Source organism: Ahaetulla prasina, chromosome 6, assembly GCF_028640845.1.
Source record: "Ahaetulla prasina isolate Xishuangbanna chromosome 6, ASM2864084v1, whole genome shotgun sequence".
NCBI classification, from domain to species: domain Eukaryota; kingdom Metazoa; phylum Chordata; class Lepidosauria; order Squamata; family Colubridae; genus Ahaetulla; species Ahaetulla prasina.
In genome coordinates this window covers 9,151,456-9,164,249 of record NC_080544.1, presented here as the reverse complement: position 1 = coordinate 9,164,249, position 12,794 = coordinate 9,151,456, and positions in this window count along the sequence as shown.

The following is a 12,794-nucleotide window of genomic DNA, read 5'->3' as shown; positions in this document are numbered from 1 at the left end:
GGATATAGTAAAATATATAGAAAATAGTGGTAAACCAGTGAGATGAGAGTAGAGAATTCTCTACTCATACTGAATTCTGTACAGCATCCACTCTCCAGTTCCATCATCTTGGTGATATTTTGACAGCAAGACCAAATGCAAAAATAAATTCACCCCCAATTTTCTATTTTCCAGTAGTGTTTCACATCAATTCTGTGGCTGCAAAGGATATTCAGTATTCAGTATGCCTTTGATCTCATTAAGAGTTCATATTTTTGCAAAAAATATGGTTATCTGGAGTTTTAGAATAGAATAGAATTTTTTATTGGCCAAGTGTGACTGGACACACAAGGAATTTGTCTTGGTGCAGATGCTCTCAGAGTACATAAAAGAAAATATACCTTCATCAAGGTAAAACACTTACAACACTTAATGATAGTCATAGGATACAAATTTAACACTTAATGATACAACACTTAATGATAGTCATAGGGTACAAATAAGCAATCAGGAAACAATCGATATCAATGTAAATCGTAAGGATACCAGCAACAAAGTTACAGTCATACAGTCATAAGTGGAAAGAGATTGGTGATGGGAACGATGAGAAGATTAATAGTAGTGCAGATTTAGTAAATAGTTTGACAGTGTTGAGGGAATTATTTGTTTAAGCAGAATAATGGCGTTTGGGCAAAAACTGTCCTTGTGTCTAGTTGTTCTGGTGTGCAGTGCCCTATAGCGTCGTTTTGAGGGTAGGAGTTGAAACAGTTTATGTCCAGGATGCGAGGGGTCTGTAAATATTTTCACGGCCCTCTTCTTGATTCGTGCAGTTTTTTAGATGGATGAGCTGAACTGGCATCGTCCCCAGTGCCGTATTTCTGATGCTGGTCAGTTTGACCAAGAAAAACAAATCAAAGTTTTTGTGAATTTGTGAGAACGGTCAGTGAAGAAGGAACAGATTGCCCTTTTCATGAAAAGCAACTCTGGCTTCTAGAAACTGTAAGTTATGTCATGTCACACAGTGTATCTTCTTTAAAGACTATAAAAGATCCATTCACTGTAACCAATGACTAAGATTTTGTGTATATATGGAGAAGATTTGTGGGAGTGCTGAAAAGGAGGAAAATGGATGGAGATGTGCCAAAGGCTATTGTAAATAAAATATTTTGAGAAAAAGCCAGTTGTTACGGTTTAAAAATGGGTCCTCATCAGCTGGCTCATTCTCACACCTGGCTATACTTTTTTTTAAGTATAAGTTTCCTGTAGTCATCCAGAAGAATAGCAGCCTCTAAATATTAATATTAATAAATAATAATAAATGAAGCACAGTGATTAGAACGCAGTACTGCAGGCTACTTCTGCTGACTGCCGGCTGCCTGCAATTTGGCAGTCCAAATCTCACCAAGATCACCCTTCCAAGGTCAGTAAAATGTGGATCCCAATTGTTGGGGAAAATATGCTGACTTTGTAAACCGCTTAGAGGGGGTTGTAAAGCACTGTAAAGCTGTATATAAGTCTAAGTGCTATTGCTAATAATGTAATAATAATGGAATCTTTCAAGCAGGTGTGATGGCTCAGCAGTTAAAGAGACTGAGAGTGTCAGCTGGGTTCGAGACCCAAGTGCCGAATGATGGGTTGAGCTCCTGTTCTTGCTCCAGCTCCTGCTCACCAAGCAGTTTGAAAGCATCAAATGCAAGTAGGTGAATAGGTACCACTTCAGTGGAAAGGTAACAATGTTCTGTGCACCTTTGGTGTATGGCCATGCTGGCCACATGACCACAGAAATGTCTTTGGACAATGATGGCTCCCTTGCCCAAGAAATGGAGATGAGCACCATGCCCTAAAGTCGGACATGAATGGACAGGGGAAATTGTTACCTTTTTACCTACCCAAGCATACTTATCAGCGTTCCAAGTAATTCCTCCATTTCAAAGCAGAACCCCAAGGCAGGTTAAGTCCTCAAAGAACAGTCTTTATTGGAATTAGCATATTAACACAAACTGGTGAAAAGCCAGTTCTAAATCTTCCTGGGCTTTCCACCGCCTTAAAAGAAAACATTTGTAGTCTTCTCAAAATGTTAAATCATATTGTCCAATCTGGACACTAGCTAGTTGCTTGGTAACAACTCTCCTCTCCCTCTGGCCAGCCAGTTGTTGGAAGGTCTCTGACTCACCAAGGAGTTATTCTGTTTTGTCTACAAACTCCTTCCATCACTAACCCCCTTCGCTGTGTCAGCCAGAAGCCCTGAGAAAAGAAATGGGTGTCTCGAGTTCAGCTTCAAGCCTGACATACTTCTATCTTGTTTCTTACTTTCTCCCATTCTTGACACTTCTTCCCAACAGATCTATCATCGCAAGATCTAAAATGGACAGCTAACATCAAAAATATCATCAAAAAAGGACAACAAAGAATGTTCTTTCTGCACTAACTCAGTAAGCTCAAACTGCCCAAGGAGCTGCTGATTCAGTTCTACAGAGGAATTATTGAGTCTGTCATTTGCACCTCTATAACTGTCTGGTTCGGTTCTGCAACCCAACAAGAAAAACACAGACTTCAGAGGATCATTAGAACTGCAGAAAAAATAATTGCTACCAACCTGCCTTCCATTGAGGACCTGTATACTGCACAAATCAAGAAGAGGGCCGTGAAAATATTTACAGATCCCTCACATCCAGGACATAAACTGTTTCAACTCCTACCCTCAAAACTACGCTATAGAGCACTGCACATCAGAACAAGATGTGTTCTGATGTTTTTTCCCAAAGGCCATCACTCTGCTAAACAAATAATTCCCTCAACACTGTCAAACTATTTACTAAATCTGCACTACTATTAATTTCTCATCGTTTCTATCACCAATCTCTTTCCACTTATGACTGTATGACTGTAACTTTGTTGCTGGCAATCTTTATGATTTATTTATTTATTTTTATTTATTTATTTAATCACATTTTTATACCGCCCTATCTCCCAAGGGACTCAGGGCGATTTACAGCCTGATAAAACATACATATAAATACAAAATAAAACACCAATTTAAAAAACTTATTAAATAAGGGCGAATATTAAAATTACAATAAGATAATAAACCCCGTTAAAACCAAATTTAAAATTTAAAATTCTAGTCCAGTTCTGCGCAGATAAATAGATGTGTCTTAAGCTCGCGGCGAAAGGTTCGAAGGTCAGGAAGTTGGCGAAGTCCTGGGGGAAGTTCGTTCCAGAGGGTGGGAGCCCCCACAGAAAAGGCCCTTCCCCTGGGCGTTGCCAGCCGGCACTGCCTGGCTGACGGCACCCTGAGGAGTCCCTCCCTGTGAGAGCGCACGGGTCATATATCATTTATATTGATATATTGACCATCATTTGTGTTGTAAATGTTGTACCTTGATGAACGTATCTTTTCTTTTATGTACACTGAGAGCATATGCACCAAGACAAATTCCTTGTGTGTCCAATCACACTTGGCCAATAAAGAATTCTATTCTATTCTATTCTATTCTATTCTATTCTATTCTATTCTATTCTATTCTACTCTACTCTACTCTATTCTATTCCATTCCAGAACCTCTTAGTAGAAAAAGCAGTAATGGGTGACCTGAATAATACCTCAGGCTATTTTCAGTACCAATGAATAAAATATTTCATATACTTGCTGAGAGAGGGGAAAAAAAACTTGGCTAAATAGCAGTAACCATGAGAGGGATCTTGGAAGTGCACAATCAATAAGCCAATGCAATCCTAGGCTGCATTAACAGGAATAGAATCGAGTTCTATTCAATTCTATTCAATTCTAGAATACAGCTCGCCTGTCTGGAACCCTCACCACATCTCTGACATCAATACAATTGAACGTGTCCAGAAATATTTTACAAGAAGAGTTCTCCCCTCCTCTGAAAACAACAAAATACCTTATACCACCAGACTTGAAATCCTGGGATTAGAAAACTTGGAACTCCATCACCTTCGACAAGACTTAAGTTTAACTCACAGAATCATCTATTGTAATGTCCTTCCTGTCAAAGACTACTTCGGCTTTAACTGCAATAATACAAGGGCAACCAATAGATTTAAACTTAATGTTAACCGCTTTAATCTAGATTGCAGAAAATATGACTTCTGTAACAGAATCATCAGTGCTTGGAATACTTTACCTGACTCTGTGGTCTCTTCCCATAATCCCAAAAGCTTTAACCAAAAACTGTCTACTATTGACCTCACCCCATTCCTAAGAGGACCATAAGGGGCGTGCATAAGCGCACAAACGTGCCTACTGTTCCTGTCCTATTGTTTTTCTTTTCTTCTTCCTATATATATATATGATTATACCTCCTATATTCACTCATATATGTGTTTATATACTATATAATCTTTTTGTATGATACCTACATATATTGTTGTGACAAAATAAATAAATAAATAAATAAATAAATAAATAAATAAAAAAGTTCATATGAAGTGTTAGTACCGCTTTATAAGGCCTTGGTAAGACCACACTTGGAATACTACATCCTGTTTTGGTCACCACGATATAAAAAAGAGGTTGAGATTCTGGAAAGAATGCAGAGAAGAGCAACAAAGACCATGTGGGGCCTGGAGGCTAAAACATGAAGAATAATTGCAGGAATTGGGTATGGCTAGTCTAGTGAAAAGAAAGACTAAGGACAATACGATAGCAGAGTTCCAATAGTTGAGGGGCTGCCATAAAGAAGAGGGGATCAATTGTATATAACTGTACATTGGATGAATTATTTGATAAGATTGTAAAAATAAAACTTTTTTTATAAAAAAAAAGAAGAAGAGGGGATCAACTTATTCTCCAAAGCACTTGTAGGCAGGATAAGAAACAGTAGATGGAAACTAATCAAGGAGAGAACCAGCCTTGAACTAAGGAGAAATTTCCTAACAGTGAGAACAATAAATTGATGGAACAGCTTGCCTTCAGACGTTGTGGGTGCTCCATCACAGAAGGCTTTTAAGAAGAGACTGGACAACCACTTGTCTGGAATGATATAGGGTCTCCTGCTCAAGCAGGGGGTTTGACTAGAAGACCTCTGATATCCCTTCCAACTCTTCTATTATGTTATTCATAAAATATCTGGTCAACTATAAAACGTCCAGAATCATTTTCATCTTCCTTCTCCTCAATGATGACCTTTGAGTATTTTTCTGAAATTCAACTGGACATTCTTCTGAGCTTAGGAAAGACATAACCCCTATTAATGTTGATTCATTTCACATCTGCCAAAGTGGCTATGCATCTTCTTTTCCTGGTGAGACTGTTGGGATCTTTATGATTTATTTATTTTTATTTATTTATTTAATCACATTTTTATACCGCCCTATCTCCCAAGGGACTCAGGGCGATTTACAGCCTGATAAAACATACATATAAATACAAAATAAAACACCAATTTAAAAAACTTATTAAATAAGGGTGAATATTAAAATTACAATAAGATAATAAACCCCGTTAAAACCAAATTTAAAATTTAAAATTCTAGTCCAGTTCTGCGCAGATAAATAGATGTGTCTTAAGCTCATGTGAAAGGTTCGAAGGACAGGAAGTTGGCGAAGTCCTGGGGGAAGTTCGTTCCAGAGGGTGGGAGCCCCCACAGAAAAGGCCCTTCCCCTGGGCGTTGCCAGCCGGCACTGCCTGGCTGACGGCACCCTGAGGAGTCCCTCCCTGTGAGAGCGCACGGGTCATATATCATTTATATTGATATATTGACCATCATTTGTGTTGTAAATGTTGTACCTTGATGAACGTATCTTTTCTTTTATGTACACTGAGAGCATATGCACCAAGACAAATTCCTTGTGTGTCCAATCACACCTGGCCAATAAAAATTCTATTCTATTCTATTCTATTCTATTCTATTCTATTCTACTCTACTCTACTCTACTCTACTCTACTCTATTCTATTCTATTCCAGAACCTCTTAGTAGAAAAAGCAGTAATGGGTGACCTGAATAATACCTCAGGCTATTTTCAGTACCAATGAATAAAATATTTCATATACTTGCTGAGAGAGGGAAAAAAAAACTTGGCTAAATAGCAGTAACCATGAGAGGGATCTTGGAAGTGCACAATCAATAAACCAATGCAATCCTAGGCTGCATTAACAGGAATAGAATCGAGTTCTATTCAATTCTATTCAATTCTAGAATACAGCTCGCCTGTCTGGAACCCTCACCACATCTCTGACATCAATACAATTGAACGTGTCCAGAAATATTTTACAAGAAGAGTTCTCCCCTCCTCTGAAAACAACAAAATACCTTATGCCACCAGACTTGAAATCCTGGGATTAGAAAACTCGGAACTCCATCACCTTCGACAAGACTTAAGTTTAACTCACAGAATCATCTATTGTAATGTCCTTCCTGTCAAAGACTACTTCGGCTTTAACTGCAATAATACAAGGGCAACCAATAGATTTAAACTTAATGTTAACCGCTTTAATCTAGATTGCAGAAAATATGACTTCTGTAACAGAATCATCAGTGCTTGGAATACTTTACCTGACTCTGTGGTCTCTTCCCATAATCCCAAAAGCTTTAACCAAAAACTGTCTACTATTGACCTCACCCCATTCCTAAGAGGACCATAAGGGGCGTGCATAAGCGCACAAACGTGCCTACTGTTCCTGTCCTATTGTTTTTCTTTTCTTCTTCCTATATATATATATGCTTATACCTCCTATATTCACTCATATATGTGTTTATATACTATATAATCTTTTTGTATGATACCTACATATATTGTTGTGACAAAATAAATAAATAAATAAATAAAAAAGTTCATATGAAGTGTTAGTACCGCTTTATAAGGCCTTGGTAAGACCACACTTGGAATACTACATCCTGTTTTGGTCACCACGATATAAAAAAGAGGTTGAGATTCTGGAAAGAATGCAGAGAAGAGCAACAAAGACCATGTGGGGCCTGGAGGCTAAAACGTGAAGAATAATTGCAGGAATTGGGTATGGCTAGTCTAGTGAAAAGAAAGACTAAGGACAATACGATAGCAGAGTTCCAATAGTTGAGGGGCTGCCATAAAGAAGAGGGATCAATTGTATATAACTGTACATTGGATGAATTATTTGATAAGATTGTAAAATAAAACTTTTTATAAAAAAGAAGAAGAGGACGACAGAAAATGAGGTGGCTGGATGGAGTCACTGAAGCAGTAGGCGTGAGCTTAAATGGACTCCAGAGGATGGTAGAGGACAGGAAGGCCTGGAGAAATTTTGTCCATGGGGTTGCAATGGGTCAGACACGATTTCACAACTAACAACAAAATGTCCTTCTCTATTAGATGGTTGCTATTTCTGGTTATATATGGTCAAGATTTTCCTTGCCGGTACTCTATGAGTTGGCTGAGGGTGATTTTTTTTCCCCATTATTTTTGCGGGGAGAAAAAGCAGTTCCTTTATTTGAAAACCCTGACATTTATTAGCATAATAAAACTCTCTAGATGAAATTGCAATTTTCTAGCCAGTCACTTCATTTGCTGGGGAATTTAGAAGGAATTTATTTTAAAGCCAGGTAAAACTTGAAAAATATGAGGTGTGCATGAATTGCCCGTTAAAAAGGGGGGAAAAATAGACGGCGGCATGAAAAATTACATTGCTAGGCTATATATGTTCATTAGAAAGTAGTTGGGGTGACAGGCCAAAGACAGCTTTTCATTCTCCTCTATGCTAGCATCATGCAATAAGCTATAAACTGTTGCCAGTTTAGGAATTGTTCCAGAGGTGTATTATGCTCCTAAAAATCCAGCTATCACCCCTTGAGAACAATCCCAGACAATAATTTCAGTCTGCAGGGTAGTGGTTTCTAGACAATATCTTGAAAAGTTTACTCTGAGAATGGATCATTTTTGGTAACATTTTTGGTGGGCAAGATATTCATTTGTTTGTATTCCATCTTTATTATTTTTATAAATAACTCAAGGCAGCAAACATAGCCAACATGTCTTACTCCTCCTATTTTCCCCACAACAACAATTCTGTGAGGTGCTTTGGACGGCCCAAGGTCACCCAGCTGGACTTCATGGCGAAGGCACGACTAGAACTCACCATCTCTTGGTGATTGGTCCAAAGTCATCCCTCCATCCTTATCATGGATAAGGTGGGACCAGAGCAGATCTCCTGCTTTCTAACCTTGTGCCTTCATCACTAGACTTAACTGCCTCTGTTTTGTCATACTTCAAGTGAGTGGCCCATGGTGTTCTCTGAGCTCAGAGAACACCAATGTTGTATCTGCGCCCCGAGCCGGGCCTCCAGGGGAAGGGCCGTCAGGACTTACCTTGGGAGCACCGGCTTCCTGGCTCAGCTCCAGGAGCCAGAGGCAGGCCAGGTGGAGGAGATAACGAGGCCTCCGTCCCTGACTCTTTCCCCAGGCCACGCCTGCAGACCCAGCTGATGGCAATCAGGCTTGGTTGGACCCTAGGTTTTGTAGGCAGGATACAATTGAACGTGTCCAGAAATATTTTACAAGAAGAGTTCTCCCCTCCTCTGAAAACAACAAAATACCTTATGCCACCAGACTTGAAATCCTGGGATTAGAAAACTCGGAACTCCATCACCTTCGACAAGACTTAAGTTTAACTCACAGAATCATCTATTGTAATGTCCTTCCTGTCAAAGACTACTTCGGCTTTAACTGCAATAATACAAGGGCAACCAATAGATTTAAACTTAATGTTAACCGCTTTAATCTAGATTGCAGAAAATATGACTTCTGTAACAGAGTTATCAGTGCTTGGAACACTTTACCTGACTCTGTGGGTCTCTTCCCATAATCCCAAAAGCTTTAACCAAAAACTGTCTACTATTGACCTCACCCCATTCCTAAGAGGACCATAAGGGGCGTGCATAAGCGCACAAACGTGCCTACTGTTCCTGTCCTATTGTTTTTCTTTTCTTCTTCCTATATATATATATGCTTATACCTCCTATATTCACTCATATATGTGTTTATATACTATATAATCTTTTTGTATGATACCTACATATATTGTTGTGACAAAATAAATAAATAAATAAATAAAAAAGTTCATATGAAGTGTTAGTACCGCTTTATAAGGCCTTGGTAAGACCACACTTGGAATACTACATCCTGTTTTGGTCACCACGATATAAAAAAGAGGTTGAGATTCTGGAAAGAATGCAGAGAAGAGCAACAAAGACCATGTGGGGCCTGGAGGCTAAAACGTGAAGAATAATTGCAGGAATTGGGTATGGCTAGTCTAGTGAAAAGAAAGACTAAGGACAATACGATAGCAGAGTTCCAATAGTTGAGGGGCTGCCATAAAGAAGAGGGGATCAATTGTATATAACTGTACATTGGATGAATTATTTGATAAGATTGTAAAAATAAAACTTTTTTTATAAAAAAAAAGAAGAAGAGGGGATCAACTTATTCTCCAAAGCACTTGTAGGCAGGATAAGAAACTGTAGATGGAAACTAATCAAGGAGAGAACCAGCCTTGAACTAAGGAGAAATTTCCTAACAGTGAGAACAATAAATTGATGGAACAGCTTGCCTTCAGACGTTGTGGGTGCTCCATCACAGAAGGCTTTTAAGAAGAGACTGGACAACCACTTGTCTGGAATGGTATAGGGTCTCCTGCTTGAGCAAGGGGTTGGACTAGAAGACCTCTGATATCCCTTCCAACTCTTCTATTATGTTATTCATAAAATATCTGGTCAACTATAAAAACGTCCAGAATCATTTTCATCTTCCTTCTCCTCCAATGATGACCTTTGAGTATTTTTCTGAAATTCAACTGGACATTCTTCTGAGCTTAGGAAAAGACATAACCCCTATTAATGTTGATTCATTTCACATCTGCCAAAGTGGCTATGCATCTTCTTTTCCTGGTGAGACTGTTGGGATCGCTTTCTGTTTTCTTGTACATTTATCATCAGCTAAGTCCTTAACTCCTGTGAGTCCCTTGGACTGCAAGGCGGTCAAACCGGTCAGTCCTAGAGGAGATCAACCCTGACTGCTGTCAGGCGTGCCTCCGTTCAAGACCCAAGAAAGAAAACCCCCAACTCCATGTTTGTGGAGAAAGGTACTTTTACTGAATTTGAACTGATAGCAACAAAAGAAAACCAAGATCTGAAGCAAAAGGCACGAAAGTTACATATTGAAAGTATCCCTAAATCCCGCCCCCAAAGACCCAGGGGTCTTTCCAATCCCCGTTCAAATTGGTGTCACGTGGGCAGCATCTTCAGGTGTTTTCGTCCATCTGGTATTCTCGGATGGTTGACCTTGACTGGGCATAAACAAGTCCATACAGCTGCGCAGTAGAACATAGGAGCAATCCTCCCTATTTGTTCACACAGGGCAATCTCTCTCCAGCTCACATCCCCCCACCCAAGTACCAATCCCCCTCCCCTGTGACTATGGCAGCCAATAGCAAGCAAGCATCATAGAGGCTGTTACTGCTCCTTAGAAGGCCAGATCCTGAAGATGAAACTCAAATCCTTTGGCCATCTAATGAGAAGGAAGGACTCACTGGAGAAGAGCCTAATGCTGGGAAAGATTGAGGGCAAAAGAAGAAGGGGACGACAGAGAACGAGGTGGCTGGATGGAGTCACTGAAGCAGTCGGCGTGAGTTTAAATGGACTCCAGAGGATGGTAGAGGACAGGAAGGCCTGGAGGAATTTTGTCCATGGGGTCGCGATGGGTCGGACACGACTTCGCAACTAACAACAAAATGTCCTTCTCTATTAGATGGTTGCTATTTCTGGTTATATATGGTCAAGATTTTCCTTGCCGGTACTCTATGAGTTGGCTGAGGGTGATTTTTTTTTCCCCATTATTTTTGCGGGGAGAAAAAGCAGTTCCTTTATTTGAAAACCCTGACATTTATTAGCATAATAAAACTCTCTAGATGAAATTGCAATTTTCTAGCCAGTCACTTCATTTGCTGGGGAATTTAGAAGGAATTTATTTTAAAGCCAGGTAAAACTTGAAAAATATGAGGTATGCATGAATTGCCCGTTAAAAAGGGGGGGAAAATAGACGGTGGCATGAAAAATTACATTGCTAGGCTATATATGTTCATTAGAAAGTAGTTGGGGTGACAGGCCAAAGACAGCTTTTCATTCTCCTCTATGCTAGCATCATGCAATAATCTATAAACTGTTGCCAGTTTAGGAATTGTTCCAGAGGTGTATTATGCTCCTAAAAATCCAGCTATCACCCCTTGAGAACAATCCCAGACAATAATTTCAGTCTGCAGGGTAGTGGTTTCTAGACAATATCTTGAAAAGTTTACTCTGAGAATGGATCATTTTTGGTAACATTTTTGGTGGGCAAGATATTCATTTGTTTGTATTCCATCTTTATTATTTTTATAAATAACTCAAGGCAGCAAACATAGCCAACATGTCTTACTCCTCCTATTTTCCCCACAACAACAATTCTGTGAGGTGCTTTGGACTGAGAGAGAGGGCCTGGCCCAAGGTCACCCAGCTGGACTTCATGGCGAAGGCACGACTAGAACTCACCATCTCTTGGTGATTGGTCCAAAGTCATCCCTCCATCCCTTATCATGGATAAGGTGGGACCAGAACGCAGTCTCCTGCTTTCTAACCTTGTGCCTTCATCACTAGACTTAACTGCCTCTGTTTTGTCATACTTCCAAGTGAGTGGCCCATGGTGTTCTCTGAAGCTCAGAGAACACCAATGTTGTATCTGCGCCCCCCGAGCCGGGCCTCCAGGGGGGAAGGGCCATCAGGACTTACCTCGGGAGCACCGGCTTCCCTGGCTCAGCTCCAGGAGCCAGAGGCAGGCCAGGTGGAGGAGATAACGAGGCCTCCGTCCCCTGACTCTTTCCCCCCCCCCAGGCCACGCCTGCAGACCCAGCTGATGGCAATCAGGCTTGGTTGGACCCTAGGTTTTGTAGGCAGGAGAGGAGGGAACAACAGAAGCAGGGGTGGGGCAGGCCTAGGAAGTTCTGAGTCATGGAGCCCACACCCCACAGGATATAAAGGCAGCAAGAGCTGCTGTGCCTCTTCGTAGCAGGCAAATCAACTGATTAACTAAAAGCTGAAGTTTGTTCCTGGGTGACTCACCGGCGTTGAGGGAGATAACAGAGACACTTGGCAGACGCTGGCTATTCTGCTGCCAGAGCTAATAGTGCCGGCTAATTAAGCCATCAATCGGACAGAGGCGAAGGAGGACAGAACAACCAACGACCCTTTATTTCAATCTTGAGCTACGTACAAATATTCTTCCTTACTGACACTTCTGGGTTGTGTTGTCTTCTGTAACATGTGTAGGAATGGGTGAGTATGAGTGAGGGGTTTTTTTAAAAAAATGGTGAAAACACATACACATTTTTTTTAAAAAAAATGTGCATGTATTTCCAACTCAGTGCAAAGCAAAGGGAAACTATTTTTGGCCATTGTGATGGACGGAGGTGGGTCTGGCTGCAATTTGTTCCTTATAAGAGTATTTTATAAAATACATTCAGAAATATATTAACGTTGCAGGGATCAGCCATATTTACAGCAAGGTGTTCCAGTCCATTGAAGGGATGTTCCGTTGCCTTCTAGATACGTTCTTAGTCCAACAAAAATTGCTACTGGTTTAAAATAATTGAGAATATTAATGTCTCTTGATTCATCACCTCAGGGGTCGAAGTCACAAGATAAGGTGCAAATGACTCAGCTTCTAGAAATGAGATGGGTAAATGAAAGGACAAAACTCTCTTTAATAGCATTGCTCCAGGTTTCTACACCGAAAGCAACGAAAGTTTAAAAAAGAACAGTGACACCAGCTCAGTTTGCTTGTGTGTT